A 20,604-nucleotide genomic window follows, 5' to 3' on the forward strand; every position below is an offset into this window, starting at 1 on the left:
TCACTTTAAATCTCAAGAACAGCCTCGATTTCAATAATTAAATTTTCTAAGCACTTTAAACAACCAGCATTCTGAATGTCATAATGTTAAAGCTCTAGCTTTCTGCTGGGAAGCCTTAAATTAGGGAGGAGGGTGGCCAAATCTCCCTTCTTCTATCGTGGGCACCGCCTCTTCTGTCTCAGTATACCTACCTCCCAGAATTTGTCCTCCCTCCCTGGTGCTGTGGGAATCTGGCATTGATGTCCTCTGGGCACTCTGGTCTTGGTAGCTGTTTAAAACTCATTCTCAACATCTTGTCCTTGTGATCTTGTATCTCTCTGCCTTGTGCTCTTGTTACACAGGGGTTTGGTTCATTGTGTTTGTTTTTTTATCTGATGGGTGTATCAGTATCTTCGGTTGCATATTCTGTCTGCTCTGTGTCAACATTATTCTGATAATTTTTCTTGTCCTTCCTTTTTCCTTGTAGTATTTTTTATATATATTCTAGTCCGATTTCTAAACCTATCTTTAAAAGAAATGAGTTCCTCGACCTATTGTTCCCATTTGCAAGAGGCCCATGGAGAGAGGGTTGTGTATGTTTGATATTGTTGTGTCCCAGTAATTTCCTTACGATTGAGGGTTTTATATACAGATAGATAGGTAGATAGATTATTTTATTATATATATATTTATATAGATAGATATAGAGATAGATAGATAGATAATTTTAGCCTTTGCTATTTTTTAGCCAACTAGGATTAATAGCTGTAGAAGTTGTTGCAGAGTTGCACTCTGCCTCACTGCAAGATTTTTTTAGAAAAATGGCTGGTCAGTGTAATTTCTAGTTCAGCCCTGCCTTCTCTGCTTTTCTTCAGATTCAAACTCAGGATAGACTGTCATCTTGACTTTTATGTTAGAACACCCTTCTGGTTTTCCTCAGACAAATCTGATGCTCCGTTTGTGTCTCCTTTTTAAGCTCGTTTTCCTTTCTTCAACCACTTCAACAGGCCTAATTATTTTCTTAAAGAGTGAGCTGGTTTGGGCACAGAGTGAGGTTTCCATTAAAAGGGGGGCTTGATCCTATTCCTATTTTTTATGTCCACACTTCCCTGGGATTTGGGGTTAGTAAGCATAGAAAATCATAGGGAAAGTGACCTTTCTCCTGGATTTTCAGGGTGTGTAATTAAGCATTTAAAAATTAACAGTGCTCAAGGACTAGATGAATTAATAAGAAAGACAATAGAGAAATAGCTGTATAATAGAAAAACACTCCAGAGAAATGAGATAAAATGAATTTTTAAAATATTCTTATATAATAAATGCTATTCTTTAGAAAGTTATTATTTTGTTATGAAAAACAGAATTGTAGACTCAAGGAAAGTTAATTAAAATCTAGGAAATGTCTGTTAGTCTAAAATGAATTGCAGTTTGGGGAGGTTCAAAACTCCTTGTTAAGGATCCTAGATCACCCATGACATGCATGCCACGTGTCCCTATAACTGATGAATCTTGTCATTTAATTGAGGTAAAACTATTCACTTAGCCAAAGCTAACTGAATTTTTGAATAAATAAACAGACTCAAACCACCAGCAGACAAAATATTTATGGAAGTTATCAACTTAATTTTTAAAAAGGATCTAAAAATGCAAAATAAAATGTATTTGATTTTACAACCAAAAAAAAAAAAAAAAACCTCCTTGTTAAGTTTAATATTTAAAAAATTGGGACCATCTGCCTAGCAGTTAAATTTTTTATGATGCATATTTCATGCATGCAATCATACCTGCAATTCAGGTATGATTTAAAAATAAATGATTATTGCTAATGTAATAATTAACCTAATACTGGGCTTCCCTGGTGGCGCAGTGGTTGAGAATCTGCCTGCCAATATAGGGGACACGGGTTCGAGCCCTGGTCTGGGAAGATCCCACATGCCGCGGAGCTACTACGCCCGTGAGCCACAATTACTGAGCCTGCGCGTCTGGAGCCTGTGCTCCGCAACAACATAGGCCGCGATAATGAGAGGCCCGCGCACCGCGATGAAGAGTGGCCCCCACTCGCCGCAACTAGAGAAAGCCCCTGCACAGAAACGAAGACCCAACACAGCCATAAATAAATAAATAAATAAATAAATAAATAAAATTAAAAAAATATATATAATAAATAATAATAATAATAATAATTAACCTAATACAATTAATGTAATGTAGTAATTCCTATATTCCTGTATACAGGAACTTGGAAGGGGCTACTTTACATAAACATTCATCTGCCTATTATAATTATTTTAAAATGTAAATTTAGGTCTACCATATAGGAATTTGGAATTGGATACTTTTCACAAACACACATTTGTCAGTTATAATTAATTGAAAATGTAAGCTTAGATCCACCATTTTGAACATGATGATCAATCACAAATTTCCATCTCTAGCCAAACTTTCTCTCTGAGCCGTAGCCCTGCACATTTGGCCTCAGCATGTTCTGAGCTCCCCAACCCTCCCAAACCCTGATGCGCCTGCCAACTTCCTTGTCTTGAATGTGGCACTACCATCAGCCACATCAAAGCCAGGACACGTCGTAGACTTGTCCCTAACTTTTTCCTCGCCCCCATTCTCCACATCCAATGAACCGCCATGTCCTCTTGATACTGTCTCCTACCAGGTGAATTTGTCTTCCCTTCTCCTTTTCCCTTGCTACCCCCAGACTCCAGACTGCTGTGATGGCTAGTCTGGTTTACTACAAAAGTGACCTAATGTGTCTAACCCTTGTGCTACCCCACCTCCAATCCAGTTTCCACATTGCAGCCGGAGTCTCCTTCTAAAGTGCAAAGGTGATCAAGTTATTTCCGTTTGACCCCCTTCATTTTCCAAAAAGAAAATCTAAACTCCCAGCAAGCTCTTCATTGTGAGTTTTATTTTAGCTGCATCTCCCACCCGCCTCAACCTTGCACTCTGTGCTCAGCTTTCAAAAGGACTTTGAGCTTCTCTAATGCATCGTGCTTTCTCTCACTTCCAGGTCTTTGTATAAACTCCCTCCTCTACCTGGAATGTACCCTCCCACTCATGCCTTCAGGACAAGCCTAGCTGTCCTTCAGGATTCCAGTTAGATCTCTTCCCCAAACGTCCCCTAAATCCCAGAAGTAGTTCCCATAGCTCCCAGTGCGCTGCCTACCGCATTGTGTTATACAAGCTATGGCGGTGCTGGTCATCTCTCCTCCTTTCACATAGTAGAGCCCCACGTCTTTAGCTGGCACATGGCTGGTCAGAATAAGGAACTCTCTGGTAGAGTTGATGTAGCTATGTTTCTAAACTCCAGCCTCTGGTATGTAATTGGAAGTATTATGTGGGACTTCTGGGGAGTGTCCCAAAAGGGAGGGGGTATACCTTCTTTCTGTCTTTTCATCCTTGCTAAAGGCCAGGAAACACAGGCTGGGATGGCTGAAGCTAGAACAGCCATCCTCAGCCACAAGGTGGAAGCCATGTGTTGAGAATGGAGAAACCAATTAGTAGAAGCCCGTGGTCCTAGTGATTGTGGAGTCTACATAGTAGCCTGTCTACCTGAACTTTGGTGGAAAAGAAAGGAACCTTAATTTTATTTAAGCCATTGCTCTTTTTACTGAACATAACCCTAAATAAAACATAATAAAGCTGTGTAGCCATTGTCAGCAAGATGTGTTGTTACCTTTAACTGTTAAGATCCTTGCAGGCATGCATCACGTTCGCCATTGCACCTCTGCATCTTAGCATAGTGCTGGCCGGCAACTATATCCTCAGAAGTATTTGTCCAGTGAGTGGATCACTCTGATGGATTTATGGAGGCAGGCTGGTTTGGTGTGCCATATTTTATTTTTTTAATTTTTATTTCTTTATTTATATAATTTTGCTTTTTTTTTTTTTTTTGGCTGCTTTGGGTCTTCATTGCTGCGCACAGGCTTTCTCTAGTTGTGGTGAGTGGGGGCTACTCTTCATTGCGGTGCGTGGGCTTCTCATTGGGTGGCTTCTCTTGTTGTGGAGCGCGGGCTCTAGGTGCGCAGGCTTCAGTAGTTGCGGCACATGGGCTCAGTAGTTGTGGCAAGCAGACCTTAGAGCGCATGGGCTCAGTAGTTGTGGCTCACGGGCTTAGTTGCTCTATGGCATGTGGGATCTTCCTGCACGAGGGCTCGAACCCGTGTCCTCTGCATTGGCAGGCGGATTCTTAACCACTGCACCACCAGGGAAGTCCCCTATATTTTATTATTTAAACCCAACTTTTAATACAGCAGTTAATTTGGTTGAGGTTAGCATTGCTATTGTAAACCAATTATTCCCCCTAATTCTCCATTTCCCAGACTCATCCTTTTAAAGTCTAGTCTTCGACCAGATTCCCCTCACCATTCCCAAGGAAGTTTACCCTACTGTAAGTCTGATTTTGGAGAGACAGCAGTGAGTGCTAGCTCTCAGTGAGCGGCAGCTTGAAGCAAGATCTTAGTTCCCTGACTGGGGATCAAACCCTGGTCTCGGTGGTGAGAGCGCCAAGTCCTAACCACTAGACCACGAGGGTCAGTGGCTAGAGTCTGGGTCCCAGTTCTCATCTGCCTTGAAAAAAAAATAGACAAGGAGACAGAAGGTAGAAAGGAAAGTAAGGCGTTGTTTTAGAAAAACAGAGTACATGCAGACAGATGCACGGGAGAGCTCAGAGAGAGAGTCGTGCCTTTGGGAAGTTTAAACCATTTATAAGGGGCCAGCCTTCCAGGTCTTTGTTTTCCTCTGGCCAATCGTCTTGCTTTGTTCTTTGACTCAGGACCCTCTCTTATGTGTGCGTGCATCCTTTAGCCAAGATGGATTTCAGTGCAAGGACCTTTGGGAAGTTAGCAGAACTTATTATGCTCTGGCGTCCCCTCCCTTTTTGATCCCCGAGGAGCCTTTCTGCTCATGTGCAGTCGAGGTCTCTCTGACCCCAAGGATGAAAATTATGTGACCTCTTTATTTTTTACACAGGCAGTGGTTAGTCCCCCTCTGTCTCTGCCATTACTGTTTTCTTAAAGTGTCCACAGGAGACAAAGTCCAGCTATTTACCCTATTCCTGTTGTTATTTCTATCTTGAAGTATAAACAGGAGGCTGGCTGTAAATGTCTAACCTGGAGCCCATCCATCTCCTGCCTCAAGTTCATCCTTGTTATGCTTGTCTGGACAGCTGCTGCTCTGGCTTCTGGGCCACCTCTGGCCATTGGGAAGGTAACAGGCTTCTCTTCAGCTGCAGCTTCTCCCAGGCTGCTTTGCCCCAAGTGTGGCCAACCTGGGCCCTTTATTAAGTCCCCAAAGGACAGCTGTTACTAAGCTGTAGCATTGAAACAAGAATTCACTGAAGGCTTACCGTTAACAAGAACACAAACTAGAGTCTGTTTTCAAATGGAGCGAAGTTGCCTAAATGGCCAAATTTCCTAATTTAAACAAAAGTTTAAAGTCCAGTCTTCATCAATCCATTTTTCTCAGAGGGCTTTCACTGATTGATTTATGGGACAACATAAGTTCAAAAGGCTGTTTATAGAATATTTATGCCAACAAAAAATTAATCAATAGTTGATCTAAGAAAGAAATGGAAGATTTTATTCGAGTCAACCTGAGGATTACAACCCAAGAGATAGTCTTTCAGAAAGTTCTGAGTGCTGTTCTGCCCATTAGAGATCAAAGCATAGTTATATATGTTTTTGAAACAAAGGATTATACATCAAATAATGCACTGACAGTTTACATAATCCAGATCTGCATGTACAAAGCAAGTAGTAGGTCATCATGATCCCTTACGAGATTAAGAAGTAAAGTTATCTCCTAGGAGGGCTGGTTAATGCCGATGCACAATTCACACTAGAGGGGAGGGAGGAGGCCTAAACGGGCAGAGAAAACTTTTATGTTTAAATTTTTCTTGTCTTGCCGTAAAATATGAATTTTATTTCATCATTTGTAAGATACCTTTTATAATGGGCTATAAGCCAACCTGCTTGAACTTGACTGCAGAGTGGGTCATTAACTAGGGTTATCCTGGACACTAAGCTTACAAGGCTGTTCACTACACATCCTGGAAAGGGTAGTCTGAAACCAATGGCCACGTGATGCTTCAGCTCACAAGACAAGCAGAAATGCAGGAGCCCCGTGGGGAACTGTCTCCCAACAGAAAGCAGCATTTTGTCTCTTGAGGCTACTTGAACATTTGAGAAGTTTCCCGAGTAATGTTAAGACTAGCAAAACACTTTTACGCCTCAGCATGTAATCCTAAAGGAACAAGGAACAGGTTATATCAAGAAATTGTTGGGATTGCTAGCCAAGAACCAAGGAACATGGATAGCCTTAGAAACGATATCTATACCCTCTGCTGTTTCATCATAAACAAAAATCTGTGCTAGACATTTATTTCTTGGTATCATGCCTTAATAGTCTGATGATAATCAGGAATTCTTTGCAGATGAAGACAGTTGTTCTACAGTCTGTCCTCAAATGACTGATAAAGCAATTCCAGGGTTCCTGATCTTCACACAAATTTTTCTATTTGGGGAGGCTGGCACCTGGTCCACAGCTTGTTATTTCCTCTTTTTTATTCACCAGTTTGGCTTTGCATGCATTCAAAGGTTCTATATTTAGCATAACTCTTCCCCAATACGAGATGGGGTGATATCATAGAGGATTGTTAACTCTTGCCAAGTAGTGTAGCTTTACCTTTTCCTTATTTATGACAGAAATATCACAACTCTCATATTTTGTAGTATTTTTAATTCTTTTATTTTTTATGTGATGGAATAATATGATAGAAAAAATATAATTTAAAAAGAAAGAAAGAGACAAGCTGACTCTCATTGAGCAAATTAAACTCTGAACTTTTTGTCAACTTTTAAGTGATTGTGGCCTTGGGAATTAAAATTAAAATTAAAATTCTATGTGCTCCAATTTGTGAATTAGAAAGTGTGTGTGTGTGATATACACTTTCTTGTCTGTAATATTAAAATACATATATGTGTATATTTATTAATTCATAGACTGTTTCATAGAAATAGTTATTCTAAAAATTAGAATTGTTTGCAATAATCAAAGCAATGTCCCTATTTGGTTGGAACTGATGAGGTTTCGTACAAAGGAAGTTCTCTAATTTGTTGATTTAAATTAAGCTCAAATTCTCACCTGTTAAACGTTCTTAAAGCACAGGATCTTATACTGTTGCCATTTTGAACATTAGGATACATGCCCAGGTGTTGCAGGAGGGTGTCTGTCGCCGGCAGAGACCAGCTGCCATGCCCAAGAGCGTTCACAGGTGGTATTCGCCTCAGCCCGTTCACGGCTTTGAAGGGATGTTCCAGAGCCTCCAACTCTCAGCAATCTGGCTTTGACAAAAACCGAGAAAAAGATTCAATACTTGCATAGACTGAGGTAGGCACACAAGCCCTGCCCCGACACATGCATAATAACTGAGGGGAGTGTATCGTGCACACCCATTTTTTAACTTACAAAAACAACAGCACCGACAAATTGATCAGAACGCTTACGTTGTCAGATCTGCCCTTGGGCTTCTTGTGGACAAGCTACTAAGGAGCCAAGTTGTCATCCAAATGTGGTTTGGAGAGTGTAGGGTCAGAGCAAGGGGAGTTTTTTGATTGGAATCTTGAATTTCACTGACCTATATCAATCTCCATGAAGAAGATCTTGGATAGGAGATCTGGGAGTAAACTGTAGATAAATAATGTGTCTGAAAAGTCTACAAATATCTAATCCTTCAATCTAGATTACTCTGAAGCAAGGGACTGGAAAGTGATTATAATTTAGTAAGGGGAAAACCAAGTAATATGACGCCTTCTTTGGAGAAAGCCTGCAGAAACACAAGTGGCTTGGTTAATTTGAAACCTATAAAACTTGTTCCCAAAGAACCAGCCGTTGGCAGCACCCACCCAAACAGGTTTAGGAGAGAGGGCACCCCATCCAGACCTGTGCCCTTGTGTCCTGCCTCAACCCCACCAGTCATTGACCTTGACGTGAAGTACAGTTTCCTCATTAGAAAATGAAAAAAGTCCTCACACCAAGTGCTATGTATGGTCTGAATGTTTGCACCCCTGTACAATTCACATGGTGAATCCTAATGCCCAGTGTGATGGTGTTAGGAGGTGATTAGGTCATGAGGGTGGAGCTTTCACGAATGAAATTAATGATCTTATAAAAGAGACCCTACTGAGCTCCCGAGAACCGCCTGGCATGTAGAATCTTGGATTCTATTCATAGGAAGATACCTCTATCATGAGAGGAAACAAAGCTTTGTTCAAAGCTTATTCCAGTGAGGTACAGAGGACATAGAAAACAGGATTTTGATTTTTTTTTTTCTTTGATGACTGTGTGTCCTTTCTGGGTTGTTACCTTCTTTCTGATAGAGCATGATCTTGTCAGCAGGCAAATCACGTGAATTCTGGATGTTTCATACAACCCCATGTTTCAAAATTTGTATATAAGTGGTGTGGATTTGGCTGGGATTGAGGATTTTGATTCTATTAGAAAGTGATAAAACCCAACAGATGTAGCAGAAGTATTCTAAGGCAATTAGCTGGGACAGCAAAAGCTACAAAGGCTGGTCATTATGCAAATGCAAGGTCATTAAATGCCAGCTTTCCTTGCATAGATAACAGTCAGAACCAGCTTTACACCCACAGGAAAGGAAGATAAATGCATAATGTTTTCTTTCAGCACAATTCACCCCATTCAGACCGAGCCATCCCCATTAAACCAGGCTAACAGATTTTGCTTAACAGTAAAGACTAGCAGATGATTTCTGACGTAAATGATGTTCTCGCATTCTGGTTTGGTCTCCTTTTGGTATCTCCTCAACGTTGAAGGTTTTTTTCCCCTAAGTTTCAGGGTCAAGGACACACAAGAAAATAAGCAAGGAACATAATCTTTTAAAAGTGTAGTAGTCCATTTCCCACCTATTTTGCATCTCATGAGCTGTAACAAGTATTTGCGGGGACAAAGTGTATCCGTTTTGCTTCACCACTGAACAATCCAGATTGTGATAAACGGCTGTTTTTCCTCTTTCTCCTCACAATCTTCTCTTCCCAGAACCCATCCAGGTTAGTGTTGCCTTGCCTTAGGACTCCTTGCTAAAAGAGGACAGAATAGGGGTTGTAATTTATAGTTCAGTTATTACCTAAATGAAAAATCCCAAGGCAAAGAGCGGTGGCATCACAGAGTGAGGGGAGAGGGCGGCGCTGTTGCGATGTTTCTACGTGGTCCTCATGACAGTCTAGACACAGCGCCACCAAGAGGCACAAATTGGGAGGAACGTAAAGGGGAAGGATGGAGCGGCAAGCAGGAAAGAGAAATGACAGAGCCTTGACGAGAAAGGGCATATCTGGGGAGACGAACATTGTTTTTGGGTCAACAATCCTACGGGGGCAGTTTCTTTGACTTGGACTCTGAAGATCGGTTTTAGTTCAGTTTGCTGCATACTAGCAATGGTGTTGCCTGTTTCCTCTTAGCAAGGGGAGCCTGACACCACCTTCTTTGCTCCCCTCACGGAGACTGCAGCCAGTGAGATGCAGATGAAACCCTCTGTGAACTGTACAGCAGAATCCAAATAAATAGGAGTCCTCAAGAGTGTTAAGCTGAGGCATATTAAAAATGTTGAGTTTGTCTGAGCAAAAATCTATGAGAATCAGGCAGCGGCAAACTGGAAGTGATTAAGGGCATCCAAGGACAAGGAGCTGGGGGACCCTCAGAGAAAATTCACAAAAAGGAAATTACAGTAAGAAAGAAAGGAAATTACAGTAAGTCCCCTACATATGAATGAGTTCTGTTCCGAGAGTGCATTTGTAAGTCCAATTTGTTCATGAGTCCAACAAAGTTAGCCTAGGTACCCAACTAACACGATCGACTATATAGTACTGCACTGTAATAGGTTTATAATACTTTTCACACAAATAACACATAAAAAACAAACATAAAAAATAAAGAAAACATTTTTAACCTTACAATACAGTACCTTGAAAAGTACAGTAGTACCAGCTACATCACTGCCGCTTTTACGCTTGCTTCCGGACATCCTCGGCTTGAAATAAAGATACTGTACTACTGTACTCTATACCGTACTGTGCAGTAAAGTACACAATAGCACAACCTCTTGTAGAGGATGCACGCACATGACAATGTACGCCAGACAAGTGAACTGACTTACGTGATTGGACGTGTGAATGCATGTTCGCATCTTTGAAAGTTCGCAACTTGAAGGTTGGTATGTAGGGGACTTACTGTATTTGATTGGCTACAGCTTAAAGCCTACGTGGCTGTTTGTGACCTTAGTGTTTTGATTTGTAACCTTGAGGCATTTACATCACACTGGTTTGCTAATGGAGGACGGCAGGGCATCAGAGGGCATCACCTCAGTCTAATGGCCTCCTTGTCTAATTTAACAAGAGCGACAGGCCACAGAGAGCTGAGGTGGGTCCCCCCTGGGAAATGAGGAAGCAGCTTTCCTCTGCTCTCTTCTTGTTTCTCTAGCCTGCATTCCTGTTTCTCCGTAAACCACATCCTCCAAAAAAGTACTTTCTGGTGATGGAGTTTCTCAGATTCAATGTTTCTTCTTCCTGGCTGAACCCTGAGGAATCCCTTATCATTCAATACCCATTTATTACCTTCCCTGCAGATGACTGCCTCTGCTCACCTGTTCCCTCTTCAGATACTCCTGTGGCGGTGATAAAGCTGGTTTCCTTCTGTGTTCAATCAAGCATCAGTTGCTTTTCTTCTGCTTTCTTCCCATTCATGGCCCTGGGAGAAACTCTAAGATAAACTTTGAGCAGATTGAATCACATCTGTTATAATTCACTGGTTTAACACTCAGGGGTTAATATGGTATCTCTTTCTTAAAATTTATTGGGGGAGATTTCACAGTCACATCCATATATGTGTCATTATCAGAAGGTGGAAATGTCACGAAAGGAGGGATTTTGGACTTGGGGGACTGCTGACTGTTGCCATGGCACTGGCTGAGCCTTGGACCCCGCACCATGCTGTGTGTGTGTGTGTGTGTGTGTGTGTGTTGTGTGTGTGTGTTGTGTGTGTGTGTGTTGTGTGTGTGTGTGTTGTGTGTGTGTTGTGTGTGTGTGTTGTGTGTGTGTGTGGTGTGTGTGTGTGTTGTGTGTGTGTGTGTGTGTGTGAGGTTTCCCCTGAAGAGAATACATGTTTCTACTGTTAATCATCCTGAGGTAGGATGGGAGGAGGGAAGACACCATCTGGGGTAGAGTTGGGTCTGGAGTCAATTTGTGGGGATGCTTAGAGATGCCTGGGATTCCCACTGGGGAGCAAGGCCTGCTCCTGGCACGAGGAGGTCTGTTGTAAGTCGGTTAAGTAAGTCTCAAGGTTAGGTTTGTAGCAGTTACACTGTGTTCTCAGCATAATTTTCTGTATTCCCACTTTACTAAAAATTAATAAAAGCTGCCATCTGGTCTCAGCTGTTCTCTGGGCAATTAGTGGCAACAGGATCCCCAAGCTGAGGGCCGAGTGGAAGCAGCGGCATGGTCGTCATGAGGGACAGCTGACCCCACCAGGGGGCCATTTCACAAGGCTCATCAGGGTTGCACGTTAAGAAGAAACCAGGGCACCTGCGGTAAAATTCCCCTGAGGCAGGACCTTGGAAACGCCAGCAAATAGCTAGGAAGGCACTTTGGTGGAAGCAGGCCTGTGGTGTCTGAGTCATAATAAGTTGCATAAACAAAAATGTAAGCCCATTCTGAGGTCACAGGCCCTTGTCACTGGCAACAGGAGTTGCGGCAGTGTCTTTCACACCCTCCACTTCCCTTTCTCCTAAAGCCACGCTCACCGAGTGACCTTTAAATAATGATTTAACTTCCCCAGGATTTGCCAACAGGGAGAGAACATACTGGTAGTAGTAGTAATCTGTATTCCAGTTCTCCTGCAGGCTTTATTTTGCTTGTTAATCAATATTACTCTTCTGGTCCATAAAATAACCTTTCATGAGTTTGGTACCTATGCGTCAGCCCTTGAATGATTATCTAGCGTGCTCACGAACAAAATCAGATTTTTGTTTCTGCAGGGTTGAGGGTGAGATCCGGGTCCATAGCCTCTTATGTTAGTCTGCTCTGGCTGCCAGAGCAAAGTACCATAGACTGCGTGGCTCAGACAGCAGAATTTTATTTTCTCACAGTTCTGGAGGCTGAGAATCCAAGATCAGGTGTTGGCAGGTTTGGTTTCTCCTGAGGCCTCTCTCTTTGGCTCGCAGATGGCTGTCTTCTTACTGTATCCTCACTTGGCCTTTTCTCTGTGCACCCATCCTTGGTGTCTCTTTCTCTTCTTGTAAAGGACACCAATCATACTGAATTAGGGCCCCACCCTTAATGACCTTAATTACTTCTTTAAAGGTTCTGCCTACAAATTCTGTTCTATCACATTGGGTGATAGGGCTTCAACATGAATTTTGGGGGCACAGTTTTGTTCACAATACCCTCCTTCTTCTCCCCCCTAACCCCAGGAATACCGCTCTGTGAGGCTCAAAGAAACCAACTGCCCTCCCTAGACAACCCTTCCCTAATGACCCTTGTCTATGACCGCATCAACTCCCCATACAGTCCTTGTCACCACTGATTGAGCATCAGGAGACTCCCCTACACATGGTGACGCTCACCCCAGAGTCCAGTCTTGACTCCACCCTTCCTCATGCTGTCACCGTGGGTGACTTCAGCAAGTGGAACACTTCTCCCCCAGGACTCACATCTTTACAACCAGGTTGACCCATTGAACTACTTCCTCCTTACCAGTCTCAGCTCGTAGATCCACTGGGGTTCCATCCAACTCACTTCGTAGGCCCTCGACCTTGGATATGTCTTAAAGCTCACTTTCTCTTCTCCAGCACTAGGTAGCTTAGCTCTTCTTGAGAAAATCTAAACATCTTTATTTTTTTAAATTAATTTTTATTGGAGTATAGTTGATTTACAATGTTGTGTTAGTTTCAGATATACAGCAAAGTGCATCAGTTATACATACACATAAATCCACTCTTTTTTAGATTCTCTTCCCATATAGGTCATTACAGAGTATTGAGTAGAGTTCCCTGTGCTATCCAGTAGGTTCTCATTAGTTACCTACATATAGTAGTGTGTATATGTCAATCCCAATCTCCCAGTTTATCCCTCCCTAAACATCTTTAGATTAATACAACAATCAACCCATCGTCTGCAACCTCATTTAAGCATCACTGGAATTTCACTTTACCTTCCTCTTGCTCTGGTTTCTCACAGTAGCTCTTACCAACCTTAAGCCTCCAAATAATAATACACTTAATATGTGTCAGTCACTATTCAAAACCCTTCTTATGTATTAAGTCATTTAAATTTAATTCTCATAACAACGCTGGGAGGTAGATACTATTATTATTACTTCTCACCTCATTTTATAGATGAGGAAATTAAGGCACAGAGAAGTTATATAACTTGCTCAAGGTCACACAGCTACTAAGTACCAGAACTAAGATTTAAATGTAGGCATCCTGTCTGCAGAATCTCTTAATCACTATGTGACATTGCCTCTGTTTCCCGTACATTTGGGCTCTGACCAAGGTCCTCTCTTACAAAGAGATGATGAAAGCATAAACACCATTACCTTCTTGTCTTTCATCTACTCAGTTCTATACTGATAAACAACTTCTTTCCCTCCAGGCTCAGAACAAGAAATGCTTTTTTCTGTCCCAGGTAAATCCCTCCACTTGAGATATCCATCATATTCCCTCTTCTGAGACCCGGTTCTCTCAGTTATTTCCTGTCTTCAAATTCTTTCTTTCATTGGCTTTTTCTAGCTTTGTGATTCCCCAAAGCTCAATTATGTCAACATCTGCGAAGTTGAGTGAATTCACGAGAACTGATATATCAAACAATCCTGAAAAGTGGCATCCCAATGTATTAATTTAGAGTGACAGGTGTACCTTTCAAGGAAACTAAGAAGTCATTACTGTTCCTTTGAGACAAAGCTTAAATCTCATCTCCAAGAGGCCCTTTCTTGTTTTGTTTTTTAGCTTTCCTTGGGCACTTTGCATTTGCCACTGTGTGTTGCTATTATTGTATTTATTACTATCCTGTGACACCCAACTAGGCTGAAGATCTGTTGAGAAGAGAGATGATAGCCAGTCTTACTTTCTATGTTTGGCCTAGCATCTTGCACAGAGCAATTGTACATGAGAAATCTTCTTGGTTCTTTCAGCATTTTTTTCATCCAACACATATTTATTGAGCTGCTACTCTGTGTCAGACATTGTTCTAGATTTTGGGGAGTCAGTAGTATAAAACAATGACTCTGATTGCATGGAGCTTGTGTTCTAGCAGAAGGAGATGAGCAACTAGGAAATAAATGTATGTCAGGTTATAATATGAACTATAGAGTAAAATAATGCAGAAGATAGCATTAGGGGCTTGAGCGGGGTTGTGGCATTATTTTTACAGAAAGAGTCAGAGATAGCTCTGATAAGGTGAAATTTGAGTGGAGACCTGAATGCAGTGAGGGAGCAAAGGACTGGCTTTATCAGCATGAATATTTATGAAGCTGCTGGTTTAGGCCATCTGACACCACTAACCAGCCACATCATTTTTTTTTTTAACATTTACAAAAGTTGAAATAATTTTACAATGAACACCAATACCACCACCTAGATTCTACCACCAACATTTTGCTTTATCACACATCTCTCTGCCCATCTTCTAGTCATCCATCAAGTCATCTTTTTTTTTTGATACATTTGAAAGTAAATTGAAGACATTTGAATAGTTTCCCCTAAATACTTCAGCATACATAGCATTAGTTCAATTTTTTTTTAGTTTTATTTTTCCTGTACGTAAAATGAAATGCACGAATCTTAAGTATGCATACACCTGTATAACCGAAATTCTGATCAGGATATAGAACATTACTTTCACTTCAGAAATTTCCCTCATGTCTCATCCCATTAATCCCTGTGACCTACAGGCAACCACTGTTCTACTTCTTACCACCAAAGATTAGTTTTGCCTGTACTAGAACAGCATATAAATGGAATTATACAATATATGCTCTTTTCGGGCAAGGCTTTTTTCACTCATAATGTTTTTGAGATTCGTCCATGTTGTTGCCTGTATCAGTAACTTTACTTCGTCTAAAACTCTTGTCTGGTGGTTCTCAATCAAGGGCAATTTTGCCTCCAGAAGACGGTTAACAGTGTCCGGAGACATTTTTTTGGGGGGGGGGCACGTTGTGCGGCTTGTGGGATCTTAGTTCCCTGACCAGGGATTGAACCCGGGCCCTGGCAGCAAGAGTGCCGAGCCCTAACCACTGGACCACCAGGGGATTGCCTGGAGACACTTTTGGATGTCACCCTGTGTAGGTTGTTACTGGCATGTAGTGGTTAGAGGCCAAGGATGCTGCTGAATGTTTGGTCCTGCAAGGACAGCTCACTCCCCGCACCTGACTCCAAAGAATTATCCAGGTCCAGATGTCAGTAGTAGTAAGGTGGAGAAACCCTGCTCTAGCCAGATATAAAGCATGAATGGGCATCTTTCCATCCAGTCAGTATCTTCTGTCAGTTATCATTGATCAACTAAGGTATTAAATCTGGATCTTTGCTTGGTGTTAGTTTTCTAGGGTATTTTACATTTTATAAAAGGACAACATTTTAACAAAAATAATTTTTCTTTCAGAGTGGAAAATCCATTCATCATAGCAGACCCAGGTAAGAGGAAATTTGGGTATGATTCTTTCCTGGGATTCATCAAATCCTATTGCATTCAGACTTCTTGGAAAACCCAGGCTGGGCCCAAACTACACTAGCCTCTAGGAATGACCAGAGTAGATGCAAGTTAGAACTTTCTTTTCCCTTCCCTTCCTTTCCCTTCCCTTCGCTTCCCTTCCCTTCCCTTCCTTTCCCTTCCTTTCCTTTTTTTGATATCCCTATGAGCATGGGGAGTGACTAAAGTGGCCAGTTGATTGAGAGAAGGGTCTGGATGTTTCTTGGTTTCATTTTTTTCCTGTTCAGAACAATACTCCAAGAACAGAAGCAAGCTGGTTGCGGGCAGGTAGAAGCAGACAGTACTTTGAAATGTTCTGCTGCACTTTTCAAACAAAAGTCATTGACTGCCATACAGAGAAAATGAGATTCATAGAAATGTATTGGAGAGCAGTTACATTAAGTGTCTCATAAATTTAATGGCTACTGTTTTGAACTACCTGATAGATTTTCTCTTATAGATTCTGCCATGAGGCTGAATTTCTTGTTTCAACAAGAGCCGTGATTAGCATTTGCAAAGCTCCCAGGTACCTCTGAAAGTGGGGTAAAAACAGAATAGAACAGTTCTCTTAAGAATCAGTTGCCATTTTTGCATTTACACACAAATTTTAGGATTCACTTGTCAATTTCCACACACATACAGTGATTGAATTGAATTTATAAATAAATTTGGTGAGAATCGATACCTTTACACTATTGTTTTGTAATCCATGGACATGATATATTTCTCCATTTGCTCAGTTCTTCTTTAGCCTTTTAAAATAATGTTTTGTAGTTTTGTTAGAGGTATTCACATTTGTTAGATTATTCCCAGATACTTAATATTTTTGATGCTACATTAAATGCTATACTCATAAAAAAAACCAACACAGAATCAGCTGCCATGAAGCTCTCCATTTACAAGGTTTTTATTATCTCCATCTATGTTGAGTTTTTATTATTTTAACTATTTTATCTGCGTTAACTATTTTAAACATTAATGAGCAAAATTAATAAAATCATGGGTGTAAATGCCATATTTGTAACTTTGGATTTTATTTTCATTGTGTCCCTGACTCTCCTTGTGTATAAATATAAAGCAATCTGATTTTTGATAATCAGTAGTTTTTAATTATGATTTTTTTACGTAAGTATATTGTAAGTTAAACAATGTGCTTATAAACAAATAACATAATATAATGATATATGAAATACATAGGGGAACAAATCACAATAAGCCTGTTGTATAGTAGTATCTGTTATCTAACATTTACATTCACATAGTTGAAAAATAACTTCCTTGAAAATATCAGTATGTTTCTTCACAAGTCAAAGTTCTGTCAGCTGGTGTCCTTCTCTCCTTATTTTCCAGAGCCTCTTCCCCCGGTAGCCCCTCAAGAAACTTCTAACAGGAACAAAATGTGGTCAGCTATTGCTCACCAACATTCTTTTCCTTATAGTTTAGTTAAGGAGTTAATAATCTCCTTAAGTCAAATATATATCTTTTGGCACAATTAGCTTCTTATCCTGAGGGGTCCAAGTGATATTTTCCTCACAGATTCTTTCAAAAATGCCATTACTGGTCACAAATTCCAGATGAGAACATTGTCTTTCTTCTACACAGTAGTATTAAATTGATTTGCTAGGGCTGCTATAACAAAGTATCACAAATGGCTGGCTCAAATAACAAAATTTTATTGTCTCACAGTTCTGGAGGCTGGAAGTCTGAAATAAGGTTTTGGCAGGTTGGTTACTTCAGAGGCTGTGAGAGAAGAATCTGTTCTAGGCCTTTCGCCTTGGCCTGTAGATAGCCATCTTCCTGTTCACATGGCATTCTGCCTGCATGTGTAGATGACTCCAAATTTCCCCTTTTTATAAGGATACCAGTCATATTGTATTAGGGCCCCACCTAATGACATCATTTTAACTTGATTACCTTTGTAAAGACCCTGACTCCAAATAAGATGACATTCTGAGGTATTAGGGTTTAGAAGTTCAACATATCAATTTTTGGAGGGGGGGAGGGGCACAATTCAACCTTATGGTCAATGACAAGTGTCATTTTCTAAACTTCCTGAGAACTCTTATAGAGCTCAACACCTATTCATACCAAATAATATACATGTAGATTAAAACAGTTCATAGACAATTTTTAAAACTACTCAGTTGAACACAATAAACATCTCACACAATTGGTGTTTTATCACAAGACCAAACATATTAAGAAAATAGAACAAAGATTTAAACATAGATAATTCTATTTTCAAACAACATTCTTTTATTGTCATTTAGAGAATGATTACAGAAGAGAGCCTTTTAAAAATCTTTGTTTAACAACTTTATTAATGTATAACTGGCACATAATAAACTGTACATATTTAGAGTGTACAATTTGGTAAGTTTTACACAAATGTATACACCTGTGAAGCCATCATCAGAATCAAGATAATGAATGTATTCTTTACCCCGTCCACCAAGATTTCCCCAGGCCCCTTTGTCATTTCTCCTTCCTGTTGTTCCTCAACTGCTCTATCCCCAAGGCAACCACTTATCTGCTTTCTGTCATTATACATTAGTTTGCATTTCCTATGATTTTATATAAGTGGAATCATAAGTACATAGTCTTTTTTGTCTGCCTTTTTTCACTTAGCATAATTACATTGAAATTCATCCATGTTGTTGTCTGTATCAACTGCTAATTTCTTCTTCTTGCTGAGTAGTATATTCCAATTTTTGTGTACACTATAGTTTATCCATCCTCCTGTAGATGGACATTTAAGTCATTTCCAGATTTTGGCTATCACAATGAACTTTAGCTAATAGTTATGAACATTTGTGTACAAGTCTTTCAACGGACATATGTTTTCATTTCTATTGGTAAAGTGCCTGGGAGTGAAGTGGCTGGAACATAGAACAGGTGTATGTTTAACCATTTAAGAAACTGCCGAAGTGTTTTCCAAAGTGGCTGTACTATTTTATACGCTGCCAGCAGTGTATGAGGGTCCAGTTCCTCCACATCCTCACCAACACTTGGAACGGTCAGTCTTTTAAATTTAGTCATTCTGATAGGTGTGAAGTAGTAACTCGTAGTGGATTTAAGTTGGATTTCCCTCATGAATAATGACGTAGAACATCTTTTCAGGTACCTTTGGGTCATTAATTCAGAAAAGCTCATTGTGAAACAAAATTTCTTGGACAAATTTGATTGTGATTTTGCCAGAGTTCATTAATTTTCTAGGGGGCGAGGGAATCAGTAAAGTTCAAAGAGGAGAAAGAGAGAAAGAGAGGGAGAAGGGCAGTGAAAATAAAGGTATTAAATAGTTGGGAAAAAGAATGATTACATAAGTAGCTAATGTTTTTCAAAGTAAGAAGTATTTGCAGTTTCATTTCATATCACAACTCTATCAGTGGTTACAAAAAAAGTCTGTGAGGGCTGGTCCCAGATGCCAGGTATGCTGTCTACCAGACAAGAAAGAATAACCATCTACAAGCAAATGATGCAGATATGTCTATGGTGCTGATCACTGGAATAGCAAAATTTCGTCCCCCAGCTGAGGTGCTGATTAGTCCAATCAGCCTGAAAGGGTGAAAGGGGATCAGGCAGAGAGCAGAAGCGGAGGGCCTGGGAGTGCAGCTGAATTTTAAACAGGCCATTGCCTGTAATGATGCTTTTCAGGATCCAAACAAAGAGGCAAGATACAAAGTTCTTCCATTTCCCAGTTTGGAGACTATTCTTTCCCCTGTGATACTATTAGAGAGCATGGGAGAATATAATTGTTCTAGGTAATAAAGTGAGGAGAGTTAAGTTTCTGTGGATTGCCTGAGGAAGGGAACCTCTGAAAAGAGAATGGTGTTGGAGGAATGAGGGCAGCTGAATTACATGACAAGGTAGTGAAAAACAATTTAAGAACCGGTTTCATCTAATTTTTAGGATTTGGAATTGCTGTCTTGTATACCTCTGTCAACTCCAAATGTCAGTAAATTCTGTTATATGCATGAATGCCTCGTTTTGGTTGTGTGTAAGCGTATGAGTGTGTGTGTGTGTGTGTGTGCGTATGTGTGTGTGTGAAAGAGAGCTATTTACTAGTTACCCATTGGAAGGTCTGGAAGGACAGAGAGCCGTATCTGTGTCTGACACTGGCATAGAGACCACAAAGGGGACCAGACTTGAAGTGACCAAGCCCTCACCTGGCGGTTCTGTGGAGCTGAAAGTTGCAAAGTATATCTTGACTTGTGCTGCCTGCCTGCACGGGAAGACTTCGTTCCAGTGTGAAAACATACAAACCGTGACTTAAACATATTTATATCCATGAGTTGGAGGCTGTTGTATGAAATCCATTTGCCAAACCTCGAATGGTCCGTTAGGCGGTTTAAAATGTCCAGGAGCTGTATAAACAGGCTTTCTTGGGCTGTATTTGGACAAGTGGGACAAGTGAGGTAGGCACTCTTTGTGGCCTTGTTAATGTTTCCCCACCAATATTGGTCCATGAATGCTATAATTTTTTCAGTAGACCAATGGTTTAAGGCATGTACAATGGTGAGGAGTGGAAATTTGAGAGTTTCCAGTAGGACTGACTGGGTTGTTACTTGGTGCAAACCAGAGCTTTCTCCTTTTACCAAACCAACAATTGTTGAACTTCCAATCTTGTTTCTCCTTCTCTGAGGTCAGTTGTTGCACTGTTCTAACCAGTTTTCCTAAGTTGTCATTTAGGGAAATATCTCTTGGGACAATGGCAGAGGTTTGGCTGATATTGGTTTCTTTAAAGGCAGCGTTTTTTTGAGGAAATGTCAGCAAAATAATTTTCCTTAACTTCCAGAGAGTCAAGTTTAGAATGCCCTGAAGTCTTAATAATAAAGCTAAAACACAGGTAAAAGTATTG

At 40.6% G+C, this 20,604-nt stretch overlaps 1 non-coding gene across 1 annotated transcript; it reads right to left on the bottom strand.

Moving 5' to 3' along the window:
* Window positions 1-15,237: 15,237 nt before the first annotated feature.
* Window positions 15,238-15,310, bottom strand: TRNAK-CUU (transfer RNA lysine (anticodon CUU)). Its single transcript has one exon. It is a non-coding gene; the product is annotated as a tRNA-Lys (tRNA).
* Between the last annotated feature and the right edge of the window lie 5,294 nt (window positions 15,311-20,604).

Source organism: Balaenoptera acutorostrata, chromosome 13 (genome assembly GCF_949987535.1).
Source record: "Balaenoptera acutorostrata chromosome 13, mBalAcu1.1, whole genome shotgun sequence".
In the NCBI taxonomy this organism is placed as follows: Eukaryota; Metazoa; Chordata; class Mammalia; order Artiodactyla; family Balaenopteridae; genus Balaenoptera; species Balaenoptera acutorostrata.